Genomic DNA, 25,000 nt, shown 5'->3' with positions numbered 1-25,000 from the left:
GAGTTTTAAAACTGTTGTGTATATTTATATGCCGATTCTGAGAGACTGTTAAGTGCGATGCATTTCGTACGGAAACGTATCTATCTTTACTTATATCCTTGTATTGGGAAGTGTGTGTGTGTGTGTGTGTGTGTGTGTGTGTATGTTGGGAAATGGGGGAGAGGGGCGGGGAGTCGGGGGCGGTGAGAGATGTACCAGTGCGTGAATTTCGACCACCCCTGCCATTATATCATCAACCTTGCATCAGTGATTGTCTTCGTCACAATGTGTTTACAGTAACAATTTCAACTGTATATTATATGTGCGGCTACGTGGTCTTGTGGTATGGCACTCGCTTTCGTGTCTGAAGGTCTTGGGTTCGAGCCTCGCTGCGCTCAGCGCATAGTTGAGTCCATGGAGAAGGCTCTTTTCTTACATTCTCCCATCGTAATCGTTTGTAAATTGAGTATCTGGTCGTTAATAGGGTTGTCTTTGTCCAAAAAATTGTAATATCGCTTAGGCGTCATGTACCGTACTACATGTTAAGTGTTGTTGTTGGCCAGGGGGGGGGGGGGGGGGGGGGGGTCTAAATTTGGTTAAATCCGTCTTTTAATGACTGATAGCTTTGATAAAGCGAATTTATTTCTGATTGGAAGGAAGGTCTCGCATTGTTAAAGATGTGGAAACTTGTTTCCATTTTGTTTGCAGCCGTGTCTGATGTATACCAAATTATTGACAGCGGACTGCACTGCCTCTCTTTAACCCTTTCCTTACCATAGAGAATACAGAACATCATTTTCCACAAAATTTCAAACCCGTCGAACACAAAAATATGATTGTCTTACTCAAACAAGAAAGCAACAAATACATTTTATGCATAATATTGATCAGAAAAATGATTTCTACAACACATATTCACGTTTTTATAGCTATAGTAAAACATTTTCTCTTTAAATTTTGTGATATACAAAATAAATCGGAATGATAAAAGTACTGGCCAGATCGTAACGAAATGTGACAATTTCCCCATAGTTGGTAATGTAAATGATGCTTCTTGGAGCTCGAAGAAATAAATACCATTATGAAGTTGAATGTAAGCTTCAATTTAACATACGAAAACAGATAAAACGGACGTTTCGGGTTTCCCCTTTATCAACAAAACAGGATGAATGAAACACTACAGACGAATATGAGATAATGTGGTAGTGGCGTTGTTCACACATCTCATTCGTCTGTAGTGTTTCATTCATCCTGTTTTGTTGATAAAGGGGAAACCATTCTATCTGCTTTCGTATATATATTAAATTGAAGCTTACATTCAATTACACATTGTTATTTATGGTTGGTAAGGAGAGGGTTAAAGACTACTATGCAATAATATTGTATAGGGAATGAGATTAGTGGAAGAGTAGCGTCCCTTGATTAGACGTCACCCATAGTCTGTGACGTCACCGGCGGAAAAGTTATTAGAGAGAGAACGTCATGTTGGTTGTGTGCATGCGTCTCTCGTCCTCGCGAGGACGAGAGACGCATGCGCACAACCAACATGACGTTCTCTCTCTAATAACTTTTCCGCCGGTGACGTCACAGACTATGTGTGACGTCCAATCAAGGGACGCTACTCTTCCGCTATTTCTCATTCCCTATAACGTGTTGAGTGTACAATTTAAATAACTAAGGGCTTTAACAATAGGCGTGATTGGAATGTTGGGCAATGTTGGAGTGGGGCGATAATAAGTCTCCAGTCTCCATATCTATCTATAAGGACAATCTGTTTTATCGATCTGCACATTTGTATTGTATTATTGTGTATGTCTTGTGTAATGCAAGGTGTTTGTATTGTCTTTTATCGTCACTGTTAGGACTTGCGTTGTAGGAGCTGTGATCGTTTTAAAATGGTCGTATGTGAAGGCTGGTTTGACAAAACTAGTTTAGTCGATTTTTAAATACTTTTTGAGATTTTCCGTTCATGAGCTAGATGGATACATTGAGACGTAAACTTTATTTTAAGATTCAATTGGATTCTTGGCACAAGAATTTTCGTGGATTGTTTTGAATTTGAAGTTTCATCATGATGAAATGATAGGCTGGAATAGACATTTGAGGGGGAAATGTCCATCGGTATCTCAAAATAGGGGGAAATTACCATCGGTATCTCAAAATAGGGGGAAATAACCATCGGTATCTCAAAATAGGGGGAAATAACCATCGGTATCTCAAAATAGGGGGAAATGGAGTGTCGGAGTTTTGGCAAACCACTCTCCGTTTGTGCAGCTGTGTGGTCTTGGCTGTTTGACACTCGCCTCCGAGGTAGAAGGTCCAGGGTTCCAGTCTCGCGCTGCATGGTTGAATCATTGGAAATAGAAACAGTCTTCACTGACATTCTTTCACCATACTCAGGTGTAAAATGAGTACCTGACCGTTAACACCATTGTCTCTGTCAGAAAGAAAAATATAATGTTATATCGCCTAACTGGTGTCGTGTCTCGTCTAACATGTTGTGTTGCTGTTGGTTAGGGACCCCTTCTAAAGCGCTTTGAGCATGTTTAATTAGTGGATATTGAGCTATATAATCACTCAGTTTTTTATTTTTTTTATTTTTATTTTTAACTAACATTTTTTATTTATTGTATTATTATATTAGTTATTGGTGACGGAAGAGGACAGAGCGGGGCTTTCATACTCGTCGTTCGACGTCAATTTCGTTAACTACTAATATGTTTTAACTAAGAACGTGTGATTGATATACCACGGACTTAGTGCAAACACCCACGACGATGACAACCGAATGACTGCGACAGAGGCGGTTTTACAAACGCTATGGCCCGAGGGGAGGGGGGGGGGGGGGGGGGGTTTGGTTGGTTGAACGAGGTCGTCCGTCGAGCCATCGCTGACGACTGATTGCCTTTGACTGCTGCTGTGGATGGAGGGAGAGTGGAGTAGTCTGACTATCACTATCCACTATCTATCTATCGTGCACGTATTTATAGCGAACGTAGGTAGTACCTAGACCAACAAACTGTCATGTCTTTGATGTGTTTGTTTGTCACGCCTGGTGCTTGCTGCAGACGGACGGACGGACTCGTGTCGTGTCGAGTAAACAGCTGTTGTTGTCTGTCGTAGTCTGGTGGTTGGTATCAATGAGACGTGTGCAAGGGTATAGTAGTAACAATAATAGTAATTATGATGATAATAATAATAATAATAATAATAATAACAATAATAAAAATAATAATAATAATTATAATTATAATATTAATTATAATGATGATGATAATAATAATAATAATAATAATAATAATAATAATAATAATAATAATGATGATGATAATAATAATGATGATAATAATAATAATAATAATAATATAGTGCAGTGCGTTCAATCTATTTAATTAAATACATAAATGAATGAAAAGCACAAGTGACATAAATATAAAGAAGAAAAAAAAATTAATAAAACCAAACAAAAAAGTTATCAAACCTGGGACTTCGTTATGAGTTTGTTTTTTGTTTGTTTTTGGCAAGATGAGGGTCGCTTTACTCAATCGCCCTTCAGAACTTTTTTATTTATTTATTTTTTTTTTGTCAACATTTTAAATACGTCTTCTGTGTGTTTGGGGTTTTTTTCTGACTTTTTTTTTTTTTTTTTTTTTTTTTTTTTTTTTTTTTTTTTTTTTTTGTTGGGGTGGGGAAGGGTACAACAGTTACAGTAATAGTTCTATATAAAAGTCCTCGACGGTTTTTCATTCTATTTCAATAAATAACTCGATGAAACCCACCAGTGACTTGTGCTATACACACCAGTGACTTGCTATAGGATTAAAAACAACTTTCATGATTTGTTATTGACCCCATTTTGGTCTTATCCTCGTCGTGTTCATATCAGTCAGTTGTGTGTTTATATGTTATCTTCTATTGAAAAGTGGATGTACGTACGTTTGTATATTCTGTGTAGATAGATCTAGATAGTGTGTCTTTTTCCATTCATCGGATATTATAATATTGTTGTTGTTGCCGACTCGCTGTTTGTATTGGAGGGTAAGTAGTGGTGTTCTTTGAAAGTACCATGTATTTATACTACTAACTACTACTACTACTACTACTACTACTACTACTACTACTACTACTACTACTACTACTACTACTACTACTACTACTACTACTACTACTACTACTACTACTGACTACTACTACTACTACTACTACTACTACTACTACTACTACTACTACTACTACTACTAAAAAACTGAGCTTTTATATAACGCAATATCCACTAAATGTGCTCAAAGCGCTTTACAATGGGCTCTCTTCCCTGGCCAACAGCAACATTTAACACTTAGGACGGGACATGACTCCTGTTAGACGGTATTATATTTTTTTTTAGGACAGAGACAACGGTGTTAACGACCAGGTACTCATATTACATCTGAGTACGGTGAGAGAATGTGAGTAAAGAACTTTCTCCAATGACTCAACTATGCGCCGAGCGAGGTTCGAACCCAGGACCTTTCGATCCGAAAGCGAGTGTCACTATGATTTTAATGATTTTAATAAATGAACGTACACTGCTTCGCAAAACGAATCAGTTGTTAATGTTCAATATTTTTGAAAACTGTGAACTCTTTTTTTTTATGTGGGTCATTTTGAGACATTGTTTTTCAATATGGCCAATGGCTTGAGCATAGGAAAACTATTGGAGGACGAGGAGGAGGAGGAGGAGGAAGAAGAATAATGTTTTTGCTCGACTGCCCAAAACTTTAACACAATTAAATTTTAGATACCGATATATATAGACCGCTACTTTGATCTCAAGTTCCATAGTAAGGTTACATATGATTTAAATGCTTTCCCACTGTCGCCAGGATGCACCCCCTGTCAGGCCCTGTACATGTACCACCGCTACGTCCCTGCAATCGGATTCTTTACGATCGTTTTACCACCGTCCGTCCGATCCGACTCGCTCGGCTGTTTATTTTTACGACTTCTACTGTCTCGCATTAAAACTATCCTGAATGCGGTTGGCGATTTTTATTTACTATTTACCCGACCCCCATTTTAAAGAAGAAACAAAAATTGCTTGGAATTTTTGTGTGTCGCATTGGTTTAGTTAGTAGTAAATAACAATGTGAAATGGAATATAAGCTTCAATTTAATATACGAAAGCAAATAGAATGGACGTTTCGGGGTTCCCCGTTATTAACAAACAGGATGATCTGAATGAAACACGGCAGATCTGTTTTCGTACATTAAATTGAAGCTTACATTCAATTTCACATTGTTATTTATTTCTTCGAGATTCTTTGAGCAGCAACATTTACTTTGAAACGCCTACTTACGCGTGCCCGTTGATTTCACCAAATTTACTTTAGACGTCATTTAAAAAAACAAAGATCAAATTAATTTTTTAAAAAGACGGGTTCAAACTTTGGGGTTCTTGACTTTAATCATGAATGTCGACGGGACGTGTGACCAGGGACACTTTGGATGTTTGTGTGTGTTTGTGTGTGTGTGTAGGAGTTAAGGGAGGAGGGATATAGTAATGACGTCTTTGATACGTAATCTTTACCTTTCACCCCCTGTCCCAACTCGTGGGTTTTGTCATCAACGTCCGCCCGTCCATTAATCACGACCGACGGCAAATTTCACCTTTCCATTTCCAGCTGGCATTTCAAGGAAACGACTCTATCTACGTGTGCGCATGGTGGTCTTGGTGGTCTACGGCTCTACGGGGATATACACTATATATAGGGAATGAGATTATCGGAAGAGTAGGGTCCCTTGATTGGACGTCACCCATGGTCTGTGACGTCACCGGCGGAAAAGTTATTAGAGAGAGAACGTCATGTTGGTTGTGCGCATGGTCCTCCTCGGGAGGACGAGAGACGCATGCGCACAACCAACATGACGTTCTCTCTCTCTAATAACTTTTCCGCCGGTGACGTCACAGACTATGGGTGACGTCCAATCAAGGGACGCTACTCTTCCGCTAATCTCATTCACTATATACACTATACTATTATCATTTAACTTTGTACAATGCTTTGTACTTGTTTCACGCTACAGAAACCGGGCTAAACTCAGGCTGTGCTGTTTTATGGCCCCGAAGAACCGGACTCTTCTTCTTCTTCTTCTTCTTCTTCTTCTTCTTCTTCTTCTTCTTCTTCTTCTTCTTCTTCTTCTTCTTCTTCTTCTTCTCCTCCTCCTCCTCTCTGGTGTACTCTTTAATGTTAGGCCTTATTGTGTATTATAGTCAGATTTTTAATAAGTGGCGCCTGTTTTTCTTATTTTTCACAGCTGTCCCCTCAATGCACAGCTGCAAAAATAGTGTATGAACACTCTAAATAATAATAATAATAACAGTAGATTTGGTGTTCATTCTCTCAATCTTTCCTTCTACTTAGGCTCAATGACCTTGATTGGATTGCGCTCACAGTGATATGGGGGGAAGTCGCGCAACCTCTTGTCAAAACTCCCTGATTAGACAGTCTGCTTTGAAAACTGTTTCTGGTTCATTTATTTTTACTAAGGAGTATAGTTATCCCTTTGATACATGACTGAGCTGTAGGCGATGTGAGCCATAGAGAATACAGTCCCTAGTCTGTGATGTGAACCATCCTGTGTGGAGCCTATTAATGACTCCATTAATATATATTATGATTTCCCTCCTGCTCGTCCAGCTTTTCCAACACGCAAGCCAGTTGATTAATTCTCGTGGTGGAGTCTGGGGCTTACGGTGGTTTTACTGTCATGTCATACATAAGGGGGGGGGGGGGGGGGGGGGGGGGGGGGGGGGGGTCTATCCGTATTGATTGGCTTCCATCGTCTTATTTTTATACTCCTTTCTCTCTCTCCTCCTCCTCCTGTTCTACTACTACTACTACTACTACTACTACTACTACTACTACTACTACTACTACTACTACTACTACTACTACTACTACTACTACTACTACTACTACTACTACTACTACTACTACTACTACTACTACTACTACTACTACTACTACTACTCTACACTACTACTACTACTACTACTACTACTACTACTACTACTACTACTACTACTACTACTACTACTACTACTACTACTACTACTACTACTACTAACTACGTCTACTACTACGTCTACTACTACTACTACTACTACTACTACTACTACTACTACTACTAACTACTACTACTACTCTACTACTACTAACTCTACTACTACGCTACTACTACTACTACTACTACATACTACTACTACTACTACTACTACTACTACTACTACTACTACTAACTACTACTACACTACTACTACTACTACTACTACTACTACTACTACTACTAACTACTACTACTCTACTCACTACTACTACTACTACTACTACTACTACTACTACTACATACTACTACTACTACTACTACTACTACTACTACTACTACTACTACTACTACTACTACTACTACTACTACTACTACTACTACTACTACTACTACTACTACTACTACTACTACTGCTACTACTACTACTACTACTGCTACTTGTTGTAAATAGTATGAATCTCGTCGCCTTCCCCTCTTTTCTACGGACCTCAAAAGGACCTTAAATAATAATGTATTTAAAATTGGTTAAATGAAACTCCTTCTTAAGATAAGCAAAAATAAAAGAGAATTTAATGGAAGTGTTACAGTTGTAGTGTTAAAACGTAAAGCTTTTAAAACCTTCAATAAAAAAAAAATAAATTAAAAAATTCTGTTTATTCAGCCCATTGGGGACATTTGTTTCAAGGGTCTATTCCAAGTGACGACCGCAATAACCCAGGTGTCAGCCGCAGTGCAGCGGCGCAAATTGAGCTAGGGCGAGGTGGCTTGCTCAAGGCCACATAGCGCAGCGGCGGCGGGTGGTCGAACTCGGTAGCTTTCGGGTACGAAGCAAAGGCCGTACCGCTGAGCCACGCTGCTCCAAATCAAATCACCTCCTTTGATTAGTTTACTCACGGACGCGCGCACGTGCATTGCTTGTGTGGATGTGAGTCATTCGGGTCACACGAGTATAGTACGGAATGTATGTATGTCACAGTGGATAAATGGCAATAGGAGTCAATAGTCTGACGTCACGTCCGCCCAGCAACCAGCAACTTTGTTCTAAACAAAGAAAATCTGTTCTTTTTATTCTTCGTGTTGTCTAGAACATTTTCAGTATGTCATGTGATCAGATTGTATAAAAGTCAAAACATGATAAGATTTATAATGTTTTTCTCCTCTGTAAACACTTTTATGCTCGTCGGAGAAGTATTTGATAAGGGCGTCCGCCATTGTTCCGATAGTTTAGAACCAGTTACTAAGTTACTATGCGTCATTACGAAGGAAGTGACGTCACGACTGTTGAGGCCTATTCACCTTCATTGTTGGATGATGTTATGTCAATGCGATGCAGGCATTAATTATATGTTGTATGCGTGGCGTATGTGTATATATATTTGGTGGTGGTAGAGGATGGGGGGTTGGGGGGGGGGGGGTGTAAAGCGAAACAACAAATCTCTATCGATCAGATCCAAACACAGTAATAGTAATAATAATAATAATAATAATAATAATAATAATAATCATCATCATCATAATGATAATAATAATCATAATAATAATAATAGTAATAATAATAATAATAATAATAATAATAATAATAATAATAATAATAATAATAATAATAATAATAATAATAACTCTCTCTCTCTCTCTGTGTCTCTCTATCTCTCTCTCTCTCCCTATTGTCATTTCACTGCCGATTATGGTAAACATGACAAGCCGTATAATTAATATTATGATTGGCTCTTCATGGATATCAATACAAACATCGACACGGAGCTGTATCAATAACACCAATATTATATTTGTTCTCGGGGTAACGAAGAGTTCAGTTTTATTTGTTTACAATGAATTAAAAAGCAAACCAACGTAAAAAAAACAAAACAACCCCAACATAAACAAACAACCCCAAACAAAGCGGCAACATTTGCATTTGTTTACATTGACAACATAGTTAGCTCCAATCAGTCAAGTTCGAACTCAAGTCGTGACCAGATCGATGTGATCCAGCACTCATTTCACCGATCTGAGACAAGTCCTCAATTATGCGCTGATTCCCCCCCACCCCCCCCCCCCCCCCCCCCCCCCCCGCCTTTCCCCAAGATACTTCTTAAAAAGATTTTTTTTTTTTCACTCGAAATATTTCCTCCAATCCGTTTGTTTTGATTCCCATCCTTAATATGTAATTTTTCCTTTGTTGTCTGCCTTTGGCCTTTGTCAGTCGGATATCTTAGGCACTGGTGTTTGACACACTTTTGAGTGGACGAAATATATCTGACATTTCGGCATTAGAAACCACACAAGATTTATTAAAAGACTTAATGTATTATTATCAAAATAGACAAGAATTGAGGATGAAGTCTTCTGGGGTTTTTGTTTTGTTATATAGCGTTTATCGGGCTCGACCATGCTCCAGCCGTGATAGAGTATAGATAGTATGCGCTTGGCTAAGAATCTCACAACATTGCCACCCGGAAGTATAACGGACCAACACACAAAACTGTGTGTAGCCTTGAACGTTTATACTCTGGTTAATACAGTTGAGTGAGAATTACTCATAAACGCGGATGGCAAATATCAACAACAAAGACCTGAGTGACGTCAACTTCATTCTATCTAGACAAAGGGACCAAAGGAGCTCAGAGTTGTCTTGCGTGAGTTGTTATTGAAACAGTTGTGAGTTATGTCATCGGATACAAATGCTGGTAAACAAGGGCAACCTGTTGCATTGATGATGATCCTTGATTAATTGACATCGATACGCCATATATATATATATATATATATATATATATATATATATATATATATATATATATATATATATATATATATATATATATATATATATATATATATATATATATATATATATTATTATATGTATTATGTTGTAAACATTACTCACTCGCGGACTGAAACAGTCATTAAAAATGGGTTTGTTTATCTTAATAGCAACGGACTGTCATGAATAATAATTCGATACAGGATATTGCTTATTTATGTTGTGTGATTTAGTGGATTAGAGACAGATACAAGTAGATATTGCCTATTTGGTTTCTATATAAGTTGTGGGGCTTTGTGGGTTAGATATAGATACAGGATTCTGCCTATTTAAGTTTCGTGGCTTTTTGGGTTAGAAATAGATACATGATACTGCCTATTTAAGTTTCGTGGCTTTGTGGGTTAGAAATAGTTACAGGATTTTGCCTGTTTAAGTTTCGTGGCCTTGTGGGTTAGAAATAGATACATGATACTGCCTATTTAAGTTTCGAGGCTTTGAGGGTTAGAAATAAATACATGATTCTGCCTATTTAAGTTTCGTGGCCTTGTGGGTTAGAAATAAATACAGGATTCTGCCTATTTAAGTTTCGTGGCCTTGTGGGTTAGAAATAAATACAGGATTCTGCCTATTTAAGTTTCGTGGTCTTGTGGGTTAGAAGTAAATACAGGATTCTGCCTATTTAAGTTTCGTGGCCTTGTGGGTTAGACATAAATACAGGATTCTGCCTATTTAAGTTTCGTGGCCTTGTGGGTTAGAAATAAATACAGGATTCTGCCTATTTAAGTTTCGTGGCCTTGTGGGTTAGAAATAAATACAGGATTCTGCCTATTTAAGTTTCGTGGCCTTGTGGGTTAGAAATAAATACAGGATTCTGCCTATTTAAGTTTCGTGGCCTTGTGGGTTAGAAATAAATACAGGATTCTGCCTATTTAAGTTTCGTGGCCTTGTGGGTTAGAAATAAATACAGGATTCTGCCTATTTAAGTTTCGTGGCCTTGTGGGTTAGAAATAAATACAGGATTCTGCCTATTTAAGTTTCGTGGTCTTGTGGGTTAGAAGTAAATACAGGATTCTGCCTATTTAAGTTTCGTGGCCTTGTGGGTTAGAAATAAATACAGGATTCTGCCTATTTAAGTTTCGTGGCCTTGTGGGTTAGAAATAAATACAGGATTCTGCCTATTTAAGTTTCGTGGCCTTGTGGGTTAGAAATAAATACAGGATTCTGCCTATTTAAGTTTCGTGGCCTTGTGGGTTAGAAATAAATACAGGATTCTGCCTATTTAAGTTTCGTGGTCCTGTGGGTTAGAAGTAAATACAGGATTCTGCCTATTTAAGTTTCGTGGCCTTGTGGGTTAGAAATAAATACAGGATTCTGCCTATTTAAGTTTCGTGGCCTTGTGGGTTAGAATTAAATACAGGATTCTGCCTATTTAAGTTTCGTGGCCTTGTGGGTTAGAAATAAATACAGGATTCTGCCTATTTAAGTTTCGTGGCCTGTTGATTGAATATTGATTTATTAATTAGCGTCTCCTTTATTCCACATAATGTGTGGATCTATCAGTCATCTCCAATGTCTTCCTTTTTACTAGCGCTGATATAACCTGAATGTGTTGAAAGTGCCGTAAAGCCCTTAAAAACAAAAACAAACATTGTCCGAAACAACAATTGCATAACAAGCCCATAATTGCGTTCAGGTTTGCTAATGATATATACTAGACCGGTCTATGTTGTTCACGTAGAATCAACTCTTTTCATACGACCCAAACAACGGCACCCTTGCATCCATGGGATCTCATTAATACTTCACAGTGATAAAGACGTCCACGTTTATTCAGTTCAGTCGGTCTTCTCAAATGGCAAGCGCAATTTGCACTGTTTGATTATTGTAGTAGCTACGTCAATACATACTTCGCCTGTCTCAACAGAGACTCCCTCTCTTCAGCTATCAAAATCTCAAAACTCGAAAGCGATGGCCGTACGGAAGAAGGAAGTTATGCGGTGATTAAAGGCCTGTCTCTTCTTCATTTCATCGATATCAAACATGGCGTGTGTGTACACAACGAGCTCTAAGGCCATCAGCACATTTCTCGAGGGGGGGGGGGGGGGGGGGGGGGGTGGGTATAGACACAGTGCGTGAAATAGAAGTTTACTTTGGTAGGAATTAGGTTGCTCAATCACTCGATTTAGAATAGTATAGCCGTTGTAGACCGGGTTCAGAGTGCGGGCTATGTGGTCTAGTGGTATGACACTCGCTTTCGGATCCAAAAGTCCTGGGTTCGAGCCTCGCTCGGCGCATAGTTGAGTCCTTTGAAAAGGATCTTTACTAACATTCTCTCACTAAAAGGCGAACATGATTGTGGATTTTTGTTGTTGTTGTTGTATAATCCTGCATCTAGAATTGAGCAGCATCTTCGTTGGAAAATATTTTTATCACGGGTTTTGGCCAGAAAACTCGTCCTTCAAGCATCGATCTATTAAAATGACCCTCGTCTTGGGGAAAAAAAAAAAAAAAACCAAAAGAAAAATTCTTAAATCCGGCACCCTGCAAGAATGTTTTTTTTTTTGTTGTTTTTTTTTTTTTGGGGGGGGGGGGGGGGGGGGGGTATTTTTGCTTGCCAAGATGAGCGTCATGTTAATCGATCGACATAATTTGAAGGACGGTTTTTCAGTCCAAAATTTTGAATACAGATTTATCAGAAAACGTCAGAATAGTGGTAGGGATTGAAATGTTTGATGAAGGACACAATGACCTACTTACCGTCTGCAAGTGGCTCTCCTTTTGGGGGGGGGGGGGGGCGTCTTTTTATGTATATTTGCACATTATTCATCATTTTTCATTGTTTGATCGTTAAACAAGTCTTTTGTTATTTCCTCCGTAAAGCCAGTTTATCGTTCAAATTTGGATCCACTTCTTAACTCGATGTCGACGTTTGCACGGAATGGAGTGTTACTGTAGCAACCTGCCGATGGTGCTGAGGAAAATAATGTTAGTTTGCTGAGAGTATTTTTGGAAAAAAAATACAATTGCAGTTGTAGTGTATGTAATTGGGTCAATTAAGACGAGTGATGGCATTGCTGTGACTATCGTACAATAGGGAATGAGATTAGCGGAAGAGTAGCGTCCCTTGATTGGACGTCACCGGCGGAAAAGTTATTAGAGAGAGAACGTCATGTTGGTTGTGCGCATGCGTCTCTCGTCCTTTTAAATTGATGGATTGATTATGTTGATGCCTCATGCTGGCAACGACAACAAAACGTCGTTAAAACATAAATATATAAACATAAATAAAGAATGGTAATACGTTAAGTAGATTATCTCGGTATTTTCTCGAGATACCCCCCCCCCCCCCCCCCCACACACACACACACATACAAATACAAAAAAAAAAACCAAAAGACATCAAGACAGGAATTTGGAGAATTTTTACAATTCCTTTTACATTTGAATGAATCCGCATAAAGTCAACGTTGTGTTGATTTCAGTATGTTCGTTCCTTTGATATTGGATATGAAAGCCGCCCTTGCTTAAAGCCAACCATTATTTCTGTCCGACGGGGTTGGTTTAATCGGGATTCTACTGTATCTATTTTATAGATAATATACATTACCGTTATACCATCCGGAAAAAATGTGTTTTTTATTTTTGTTTTTGTGTTTTTTGTTGTTGTTGTTGTTTGTTTGGTTGGTTGGTTTTTGTGTTATTTATTTGTCTTTTTGTCTGCCGTATGTGGCAGGTTAGTGATGATCAGAGTTCATTTCCTCATTGCCAAAGGGAGCGTTCACATATTACGTCATCAGCTAGGGGGGAGGGGGGGTCTACCAAATGTTGACATGTGTTGACATGGGGGAGAGGGTGGGGGGGGTCAGACCCAAGATGATGTCATCAAAACATAGGCAAATTAAGCCTATTGTTCCTTTCAAAACAGCTAAAGATAAATTGCTATGATGAGTATTGCCCATCTCTCAAGAAACAAGATGGGAAAGGGGTATCACTTCTCAAAAGGCGAACTTGCCTAAATGTTCCTTGTATCACTCCTCGATCACAGCAATGAAAGACCATTCACGAAAATGCGGCATACAAGAAGAACAGCAAATGGGAGAAAGTGATGACGATGAAGATGAAATTGATGATACTATTTATAGTACATTGCCAGAGGTCCAAGGCAGAAACATTTTTGAATCAATTAATTTTATGTTTGGAAATTGAAACAGAAATTCATTCCACTAAAAGACTAATATGCTATAAAATAATTTGCCTCCTATACTATTCTAAATTACACTTTCTGAAATTTTTTTAATAGCACCTGCACCAAGTAGCCTAATTTAAATAATGTTTGTTAGATTTTATCTTTGCAAATTTAAATTTTATGTCCCCATTGTATCGTAAAACATAAATTATCAACAGTTTCTGAAATTAATAAAATGTCTGAATGTGTTTTATCAAACTTTGATAATCAATGTTTATGGTTTGAAAAATGAATAATAAATATTGTGAAATTAAAGTTATCTTTTAGTTTTTATTAAATTAGATGACGTCATCATCTGTTGGGGAGGGGGGGGGGGTCAGGTCAATGATGACAAGTGATGACTTGGGGGAAGGGGGGGGGGGGTCTAAAAAGGGCAAATTTTTGATGACGTAATATGTGAACGCTCCCAAAGCCTGTGCGTGAGGAGACACGGGGACATGTCACGCAAATAACGACGTTTCATTACGTTACGTTACCGTTACGTACCGTTCATCGTTGCTGTCTGTACACAGTATTCTTTTACAGGTACTATTTAACCCTTTCGTGCCGGGGGTCGATTTGACTCCATTCTAACGTTTAACTTTACCTACACCCATCCTGGGGGGAAACCGGATAGGAATGAGATTAGCGGAAGAGTAGCATCCCTTGATTGGACGTCACCTTACATAGAGAACGTCAAAATGGTTTTGCGCATGCGTCTCTCTCGTCCTCGCTTTCGGTGAAGTGTCTCATGCCGCTTTCACCGGAAGCGAAGACGAGAGACGCATGCGCACAGCCAACATGACGTTCTCTCTCTAATAACTTTTCCGTGGGTGACGTCCAATCAAGAGACGCTACTCTACCGCCAATCTCATTCTCATAATTATGATTAGCTTCTGTTTAAATTTAAAAAAAAAAGAAGATAAAAAGGGGATAAATAATGGTGGGAGATGTTTCAGGTCCCTCCATTATCCAAACAAATACTTAACGGGCGACAGGCAAGTACACCTAAGATGGTAATTGTCAAGAGTTAAAGATGATGATGTCGGGACCATAAACTAAGGGGCTCCTTCTGTAATGTTGTAGATTTTCAATGTTCAAGTAGGTAAACATAGCATTTTGAATATTGATGGTGTGTGTGTGTGTGTGTGTGTGTATGTGTGTTTAGGTAGATCTAAGTATATCATTCACTTTTTGTTTTGATTTTCGATTGGATAAGCCTCAAAAGAAAAGAAAATGGCGTGGCATTACCCTATGCATGCAACCGTGTGTTAGTGTAAGTCACTACCTTCAGATGGGGCCGTTTTCACCTCAACCGATTTGGAGCATTTCGAGTACTCTCAGGCTTGTTGCAGTTATTTCCCTTACAAGATGACCTGATTTTAAAATGATTATTTTGTTAATTAAAAAAAAAAAAACAAATAAATAAATAACTGTCACGAGACTAAATATAATCTACTAATGAGTCCAAATCTATCAAGGCAATGTCACCCCATCATCAATACATGGTGATGAATGCTCAAAGAATAGAAAGCCATCCGTTTCCTCTGGAAGACATGCCTGGTCTCCTGGTCTAGACGGAACATGGGGTTTATGGGCTAGATTTATCTTCAGATAAACAATGGGAGATATATACTCAGCTATATTTATATATATATATATATATATATATATATATATATATATATATATATATATATATATATATATATATATATATATATATATATATATATAAATTCACTCACATATTTTTAGCCGAAACGATCGTTTTCATGTCCTCCATTTCACCAGTCGGTTGATATGCTCTAACCTAGATTATCGAGCACTGTCGTACCTACAAGTCAGTACCCACCAACACTCATAAATATGTGTGTGTGTGTGTGTGTGTGTGTGTGTGTGTGTGTGTATTAAAAAAGACGTCCCGCCGTGAAAAGGTTAAAGAACGAACACACGTGTCGAGCCGTTCCATTAGTAGAATTAATTTGTTGTGTCATGTGGATGGGGGAAAGGATAAATAAATATATTAAATAAATGCTGCCTGTTGAGGAGATGAACACAGAAATTAAAACAAAATTGAAAATAAATAATGACGAAATGAAGATAAAGTCAGGTTTTCGGGTTTACCCCTGATACTAATACTACTATAGATAGAACGAAGATGACGTTACTCGGGTCTTTGTTAGTGTTTTTTTGCCATCCGCGTTTATGAGTAATTCTTAGTAAACTGTATTAACCTGACTATAAACGGTCAAGGTTGCACACAGTTTTGTGTGTTGGTCCGTTATACTTCAGGATGCTAATGTTGTGAGATTCTTAGCCAAGCGCACACTATCTATATGAATGCATATTCAGAATGAATTTAGTTAACAAAGAGCTGAGTGACGTCATCTTCATTCGTTCCATTGGCACCAAGGCAACTCATTAATGTTGGGACGAATTTAATAATATACGTGTTTTTTGTGCATATTTGTGTGTGTGTGTGTGTGTGTGTGTGTGTGTGTGTGTGTGTGTGTTTGTGCTGGACAGGGAGGGGGGGTGGATTGAAAGTGTGGCTGGCTAGTAGACTGACCAAGTGGACGGACCTTACGCCCAAGCCAGTCAACCTTTACCATTACGCCATCTCATGACTTCCCGCCTGTCTATCTATCTATCTAAGTGTCCATCATGTAATCTCTCTCTTATACATTATGTGTCCTGCTGATGGCCTCCATCACGATGAGGGCAAAACACGTTTGGGGGAGGGGGGGGGGGGGAACGGAAATGACGGAAATTTGTGACTTCCAGCACTGACAGAATACTCTTCAACAGTCGTAACGTCACTTCCTTCCTAATGACGCATGGTAACTTAGTAACACTGGCTCTAAACTATCGGAACAATGGCAGACGCCGTATGAAATATTTCTCCGGCGAGCATAAAAGCGTATCCAGAGGGGGGAAAAACCCATAAATTTGATCATGTTTTGACTTTTACACATTCTGATCACAAGGCATATGAAAAGTTCTAGCCAGCATGAAGAATAAAAAGTAACGATTATCTTTGTTTAGAACCAAGATGGCCGCCGTTGCCGGGCGGCGTGACATCAGACTATTGAATCCAATTACGTTTGAAACTGAAGTCTCCCTTCAAGGAGTCGTGGAGTCCCCCTTTCTTGGGATCGTAGATAGCTCTCATACGGTACGGTAGAGTCACGATCTCCCCCCGGCCAGGCGGAGGAGTTGTCGTACCAGTAAGGTCGCGGGTTCGAGCCTCCATCGCCGCCGCCGCCGCGAGGTTTTTCATGTCTGTTGCCTTCTGTCACTTTCCTTACTCACTTCATTTCTTGTTCCTTTCAAGGTTACCAATGTCTTGTATATTTACGGAATTCAGTGCGTTATAAACCCTCAGTGTATTTTCCAAACACCTGTTAAACGGGGGAAGAAAAAGTGAGTGCGGCCATGTGGTCTAGTGGTATGACACTCGCTTTTGGATCGGAAGGTCTTGGGTTCGAGCCTCGCGCTCGGCGCATAGTTGAGTCCTTGGAAAAGGCTCTTTACTCACATTCTCTCACCGTACTCAGGTGTAAAATGAGTACCTGGCCGTTAACAGCGTTGTCTTAGTCCGAAAAATTGTAATATCGCCTAACATGCGGCATGTTCCGTCCTACATGTTAAATGTTGCTGTTGACCAGGGACCCTTTGTAAAGCGCTTTGAGCACATTTAGTGGATATTGCGCTATATAAAGCTCAATTTTAAATATTTTTTTTTGTATTAACCCTCATTATATTTTCCAGACACCTGCTAAACGGGGGGAAGAAAAAGTAAGTGCACAATGTCTTTATACTGGGGTTTTGCACTCAGAATGGGGTCGGTCTATGTGTTTGTGTAAAAGTTCAGTAGATTTTTATCTCCTATATTCTGCCGTGCGCTGGAAAAACCCATATTTAAAAATTTGGTCAGAAAACTCGTTCTTCAAATATCGATCGATTTAAATGACCCTCATCTTGGAAAAAACTCCCTGGGACTTCGCGAAGTCCCAGGTTTGAGAGTTTTTTTTCCGAGATGAGGGTCATTTAAATCGATCGGTATTTGAAGGACGAGTTTTCTGGCCAAATTTTTAAATATGGGTTTTTCCAGAGTATGGCAGAATTGACAAACCTGCCCTTTGAATTCTCAAGTTCCAGCATCGTTGTACTCCGTCTTACACCCGACACTTGTCCTCCTCGGGCTCATCAACACTTTTTGACTAGAGTTCAGGACACGGTTGATGGGGGTCGGTGGGGGGGGGGGCGTCGTCCAGATAGCTCAGTTGATAGAGCTCTCACTTCACAAACAAAAGGGACCGAGAAGCTGAGATTTAAAAAAAAGACCTTTTCCTCCCTCCCTGTCCATCGAGCAGTGTTTGAGTATCTAGGCCTGTTAAATCTCGGGAAAAGTTATTGGCTATATAGACCAGCGTCCTGTCCAAAGGGTAGCAAGCAAATTGATATGTTTTTTCCAATAGAAAACTGGATAAAACTCATGGGCTTAATGATCAGGCCTACTTTTTCATTGTTGTTCATCGTTTTCAAAGTTGTGCGGCTATGTGGTCTTGTGGTATGACACTCGCTTTCGGATCGGAAGGTCCTGGGTTTGAGCCTCGTTCGGCGCCTAGTTGAGTCCTTGGAGAAGGCTCTTTACTCACATTCTCTCACCGTACTCAGGTGTGAGTACCTGGCCGTTAACAACGTTGTATATGTCCCATAAAAAAAAAAAAGGAATATCGCCTAACAGGCGTCATGTCCCGTCCAAAATGTTATATGTTGCCAGGGACCCCGTGTAAAGTGCAAAGCGCGTTGAGCTCGTTTAGTGGATGTTGCGCTATATAAAAGCTCCGTTTTTAATTTTTTATAATATTTAAAAAAAAAAAAACTTTTAAAGGAAACTGTTAATATGCCCGTAATCCCGTACAATCGGTACCACAGATGTCAGCATTACGAGTCCAAGACTTTTTGGCCCGTTTTTGGATATATCTTGAGTGATTGATGTTGGAAAGGGAAAGAGGGGGGGGGGGGGGGGGGGGGGGGGGGGGGGGGGGGGGGGGGGGGGGGGGCTGGGAGGGGTGGGGGGGGGGGGGGGGGGATGTCGTTTACGAAATTTGGAAAAGGGGTGGGGGGAGGGGGGGGGGATGTCGTTTTACGACATTATTTGGTCAACAACATTGATCGTATAGGATAACCCAATATTGGTAGCTGTGACGTATATAGGCCGGCTGTTTAGTCCAGCAGACATGACACACACACACACACACACACACACATATATACACACACACACACACACAAGACACAGTCTTTTCCTTCCTTCCTTCCTTCCTTCCCTGATTGCTATCTGCCAATGTGCCGCCTATTATCATCCGCATGAATGGACCACATGAAAGACAGCGTCTCCGTCAAACTGTCGTTTGTTATCTGGTCAGTACTCGGGGCTTCTCGTGTGTCCTGTTTGATGGGGATTCATAATCATATATAATATAACGAGGTCGGGTTTGTGTCCATCTCTTTTGATGTCTTGGTAGCGCATATTGTCTGGTGTTCGGGAGTCTTGGGGATTGATCCGGGTCACAGGGCAACGCCTTAACCACTCGGCCACTCCTTAGATTAAATAAATATAAAAATTTATGTGAATTTTATTCGCTTGTCGAAGTGAGAGTCATAGCGTGGCCTTGTAAAGTTATGGCCTGACACTGACCAAAAAATCACGTCAAAATGCCAGTCTTTGGCCACAAAAGAAAACAAATCGTGAGTTGTATTCAATAGTTCAACCAATGAAATAACTTGTTTCCATGAGCTCTACTAACGACAACTCACTAGGCGGTGCAAAAAAAAAACAACAAAAAACAAAACAAAACAAAACAAATAATAACATCAAAATTTTTTGGGTTCCAGTGTCAGGCTATAGATAGTATGCAGATGACGTCACTCAGGCCTTTGTTATTGTTTTTGCCATCCGCGTTTGTGAGTTGTTCTCACTAAACTGTATTAACCAGACTATTAAAGTTCATGGTTACACAGAGTTTGTGTGTTGGTCCGTTACACTTCCGGATGGCAATGTTGTGAACTCCTTGGCCAAGCGCATTCTATCTATAACATAACGATGGCTCCGGTCATAGACGGACCCGTACAAACACAAACAGTGACGTCACTCCTACGTGTTTTCGTACTCCGTGGAACGTCAACCAAAAGTGTTGAGGGATTATGGAATTATGTATACTTTATCATGACATTGTGGTATTGTGTTGTATTGTATTGTGATAGGTGCATCTTGAACTAACTCGCGACGGATCTGGGGCGTCACATTTAATATCGGAGGTCCCCTTGGTATAAACCGGCCTTATCCTTGTCAAGTGGTGTAAAAGCGCCTCAAATGCTGCAGATTTTGTTTTATGAGTTATAATATGTGACATTTATTCAATCGAAGCTCAGACCCCCCCCCCCCCCCCCCTCCTTTTTTTTTATTTCTTTTTCTTTTCCTGCGGATAAAGGTTTTATAGTGTAAAATGAATAGTCATTCAGTGCCTTTCGGTCCATAGAGCCGCGGTTTATCCCGGTTTCTGCAGCATGAAACGGACAACAGCAATTGGTTGCTACCCTTTGGATAGGACGCTAGTCTATCTCAAAGCACTTTCCGTCAGATCTGACCCAGCTACCCAGTCACTGCTGGGTGGAGTGGGTGGAAAGGGGGGGGGGGGGGGGGGGGGAGATTAGAAAGAATCTCGACTGCTTTCGGGATCGATGTCAGCCCCTTTGCGTGTGAAGCGAATGCTCTACCAACTGAACTATCGGGACCCCCCAATGGTTTTTAAAATGTAAATTAATTATTTTACCTAGTATGTTCTCCTTTAATGTAATGTATATACCTGATACTGTTGTGGATTTCAGTATGTACGGCCCTGACTGCTGCCTCTATTATAAAGTCATAAATAATTATGGCAACTATCGCTGTATTCCCCCACCAATGTATACAAATTCTCTCTCTCTCTCTCTCTCTCTCTCTCTCTCTCTCTCTCTCTCTCTCTCTCTCTCTCTCTCTCTCTCTCTCTCTCTCCTTCTCTCTATCTATCTCTCTCTCATTCTCTCTCTCTCGCTCTCATTCTATCTATCTATCTATCTATCTATCTATCTATCTTACTTACTATCTATCTATCTATCTATCTATTTCTATCTTCTCTCTCTCTCTCTCACACACACTCTCTCTCTCCTTCTCTCTATCTATCTCTCTCTCATTCTCTCTCTCTCGCTCTCATTCTATCTATCTATCTATCTATCTATCTATCTATCTATCTATTTATTTCTATCTTCTCTCTCTCACACACACACACACACACTCTTTCTCTTTCTCTCTCTCTCTCTCTCTCTCTCTCTCTCTCTCTCTCTCTCTCTCTCTCTCTCTCGTCTCTCACTCTGGACTATATTATAGTTATCTAACTATATCTATTTATCCATCTATCTATTTATATATCTTGTTTTTTTTTCTCTCCGCTCTCTCCTTCCTCCCACCACCTCTCACTCTCCCCCCACACGTGTGTGTGTGTGTGTGTGTGTGTTCTCTCTCTCTCTCTTTCTCTCTCTCTCTCTCTCTTTCTCTCTCTCTCTCTCCATCCTATGTGTATGCATGTGTGTGTGTGTGTGTGTGTGTGTGTGTGTGTGTGTGTATTGGCTGTCTGCTATCATCTACCTGCTAATTCCTGTGGTGTGACAAGAAGACGTTTTACACGGTGACTGTGACAGGTCGCTTGTACTCGTCATGTCGACGTCCGTGTATTGCCGGTAGCGGTTATTATTATTTTGTGTGACATGGCCTTTAGGGATACAGGCAAATGGCTTTTTGGCAACTATGGACACACATACACACACACACACCTACAGAGAGAGTGAGAGAGAGAGAGAGAGATAATCCCTTTTTTTCTGTTGCTTTTTTCTGTTTTTTTTTTTTTTTTTTTTTTTTTTTTTTTTTTTTTTTTTTTTTTTTTTTTTTTTTTTTTTTTTTTTTTTTTTTTTTTTTTTTCATATACCTGATACCCGTCATCACCCACTTGCACACAAAATCGACACCGATTTTATAGAATATATAACATATTAATATGTACTTGGTTTATCAGCTCTGTCTCACTTACTTGGTCGTGTCTTTTCTTCCTCCTTTTCATCCGATCGAGACGCCTCGGCTATCTCACTCTCTAATCGCCTGTGACAATTATTTCCGTATACAGTTGACGTTTTTGTTGTTGTTGTTGTTTTTTTGTTTGTTTGTTTGTTTTTTTTTTTGTTGTTTTTTTTTTTTTTGCTATGTCAGAAAATCGTCCTTTTTGTTTAAATTCTTGGTGATTTTGAAGGTGTTAGAGGTAGGTCTTAGTTTAGTACAGTACAGTGTGAATTGACCTCGGTGGACTTCCTATTAAAACAAAAACAAACAAACAAACAACCAAACGAACTTGAGCATTTATATAGCGGAACCATTCATTAAACGTGATCAACTCAAAGAGTTTGACAAGGGATCCCAAGCCAACAGCAACATCTAACATGTAGAGAGAGAACGTCATGTTGAGGACGAGAGACGCATGCGCACAACCAACATGTCGTTCTCTCTCTAATAACTTTTCTGTCGATGACGTCACAGACTATGGGTGACGTCCAATCAAGGGACGCTACTCTTCCGCTAATCTCATTCCCTATTAGACATTTTACACAATCTCGAATGCCAAGACTGCACACAGCTCTACATTTATTTATTTATTTATTTATTTATTTATTTATTTATTTATTTATTATTTATTTATTCTGTTGTTTGTTTCTTTTTTTTTTTGGTCGTATTTTTTTTTTTTTTAGATTATTATTTTTGTTTATCTGAATGAAATGAACAACAGGACAGAGTCTATGGGGCGATATGATATGATATGATATGGTATTGATTTGAGAAAAAGTGACCCCCTCGTTCAATCAAATACCGTTTTCCTATTGTCAGCTTGGGGTATGATAATAATGATATGGTGAATATTGACGTTTGTGGTCCGGTCATTCAATTCTTTACGTTCCTATCGCCTTACTAATTTTACCTTTATTCCTTCCCCCCTCCCTCCCCCTTTCTCTCTCTCTCTCTCTCTCTCTCTCTCTCTCTCTCTCTCTCTCTCTCTCTCTCTCTCTCCTCGTCTCTCTCTCTCTCTCTTCTCTCTCCCTCTTCGTCTCTGTCTCTCTTCACCTCTCCTCTCTCTATCTCTCTCTCTCTCTCTCTCTCTCTCTCTCTCTCTCTCTCCTCTCTCTCTCTCTCTCTCTCTCTCTCTCTCTCTCTCTCTCTCTCTCTCGTTCTCCTCCCCCTCTTCGTCTCTGTCTCTCTTCACCTCTCCTCTCTCTCTATCTCTCTCTCTCTCTCTCTCTCTCCTCGTCTCTCTCTCTCTCTCTTCGTCTCTCCCCTCTTCGTCTCTGTCTCTCTTCACCTCTCCTCTCTCTCTCTCTCTCTCTCTCTCTCTCTCTCTCTCTCTCTCTCCTCGTCTCTCTCTCTCTCTCTCTCTCTCTCTCTCTTCGTCTCTCCCCTCTTCGTCTCTGTCTCTCTTCACCTCTCCTCTCTCTCTATCTCTCTCTCTCTCTCTCTCTCTCCTCGTCTCTCTCTCTCTCTCTCTCTCTCTCTTCGTCTCTCCCCTCTTCGTCTCTGTCTCTCTTCACCTCTCCTCTCTCTCACACACACACACACACACACACACACACACACATATTCACCCACCATACTCACAAATTGCTTTTCAATTCCTACACCAGCCTTCTTTTTCAGCCTTCAGCAAACATTACCGACTGTTACTGCATTCAAAAACAAATACAATATGGTTAACTATCAAAGGAATGAATATGAACACTTGTGTAGCGCATTTACACGAATTTACCATGCTCAATGCACTTCACAAGGTTTCTTTTATCCCCCCAGAAGGCCACGTATCCATATCATACAGCCCTAGTAGTAACACTCTCACCGTATCGGTCACTGCCTATAGGCAGGTAATAATTCACACCTGAGTCGAGTGGGATAATGTGTGTCAACTGTCGAGACCAGAATTTTCCACAATCACTGTCAACCATCCGTCCACTGACCGCGCTGAACATAGTTTAATTTTTGTGACAGTCGAGCCACCGATTTGACTCTTACAGACATGTTGCACACTTTTCTATAGAAGGAATGACATCACTCATTTTGTTATTATGTCGTGTAGACATAATAATAGGAGACATTTTCCAATTTTCACCTAAGTCTTTATAATCGACGAACAGCGAATACCAGTATATAGCATTGAACAAACATGGATCAAACAACTTCAGAAAGTAAATAGATATATAAATGAAATTTAAACAAACAAAAAAGAAAAGAAAAAAAACAAAATGCTTAACACTGAACGTTTTGGGTTCAAAGACCTTCAGCAGTAACGATGATACTTTCATGTAAAATCCGTACAGACGGACGAATAGGTCTTGTTGTACTGTGTGCGTGGTTGTTGTTGTTGTTGCTGTCATTTTGTCCTGTCTAACGTGCTTACATCGTGGACAGACATCGATATAAGTAGATTGAATGTTGCCGCTGTTGATGGTTTATTGCCATGCTTACCTTTGTTTGTTGTTTGGGTTGGTTTTTTTTCGTGTTTTTTTAAAGTAACTGTGTAGAATCTCTCTCTCTCTCTCTCTCTCTCTCTCTCTCTCTCTCTCTCTCTCTCTCTCTCTCTCTCTCTCTCTCTCTCTCTCTCGCTCTCTCTCTCTCGCTCTCTCTTTTCCATCAACCCATCCGTCTACCCACCCATCTATCACTCCATCCACACAATCCACCCATCCATCTATCTATCCGTTTGCCCGTCTTTCTATTATCCATCTATTTATCTTTCTATCCATCTATCTATTTATCTGTTTATCTATCTATCTATCTATCTATCCATCCATCCATCCATCCATCC

General features: G+C 39.7%; 1 protein-coding gene across 7 annotated transcripts in view; it reads left to right on the top strand.

Annotated features, from left to right (window-relative positions):
- LOC144978113 (protein kinase C and casein kinase substrate in neurons protein 1-like) overlaps positions 1-25,000 on the top strand; it is a 58,772-nt gene that overhangs the window by 8,354 nt on the left and 25,418 nt on the right. For 2 of the 7 annotated variants that reach the window (XM_078923737.1, XM_078923732.1), the window contains exons 1-2: positions 3,096-3,136; positions 3,762-4,017. The exons of 3 other annotated variants lie outside the window; for them this stretch is intronic. The gene's annotated coding sequence lies outside the window, so the exon portion shown is untranslated. Of the gene's footprint in view, positions 1-2,988; positions 3,137-3,761; positions 4,018-25,000 lie in introns of those variants that run through there. 2 more of the 7 variants (XM_078923734.1, XM_078923736.1) reach the window with 2 other exon arrangements.

The sequence above is a fragment of the Berghia stephanieae genome, chromosome 8, assembly GCF_034508935.2.
Source record: "Berghia stephanieae isolate SIO BIC M18660-M18661 chromosome 8, UCSD_Bste_1.3, whole genome shotgun sequence".
In the NCBI taxonomy this organism is placed as follows: domain Eukaryota; kingdom Metazoa; phylum Mollusca; class Gastropoda; order Nudibranchia; family Aeolidiidae; genus Berghia; species Berghia stephanieae.
Note: the sequence above shows the minus strand (reverse complement) of the source record. Positions and strands in the feature narration are given on the sequence as shown.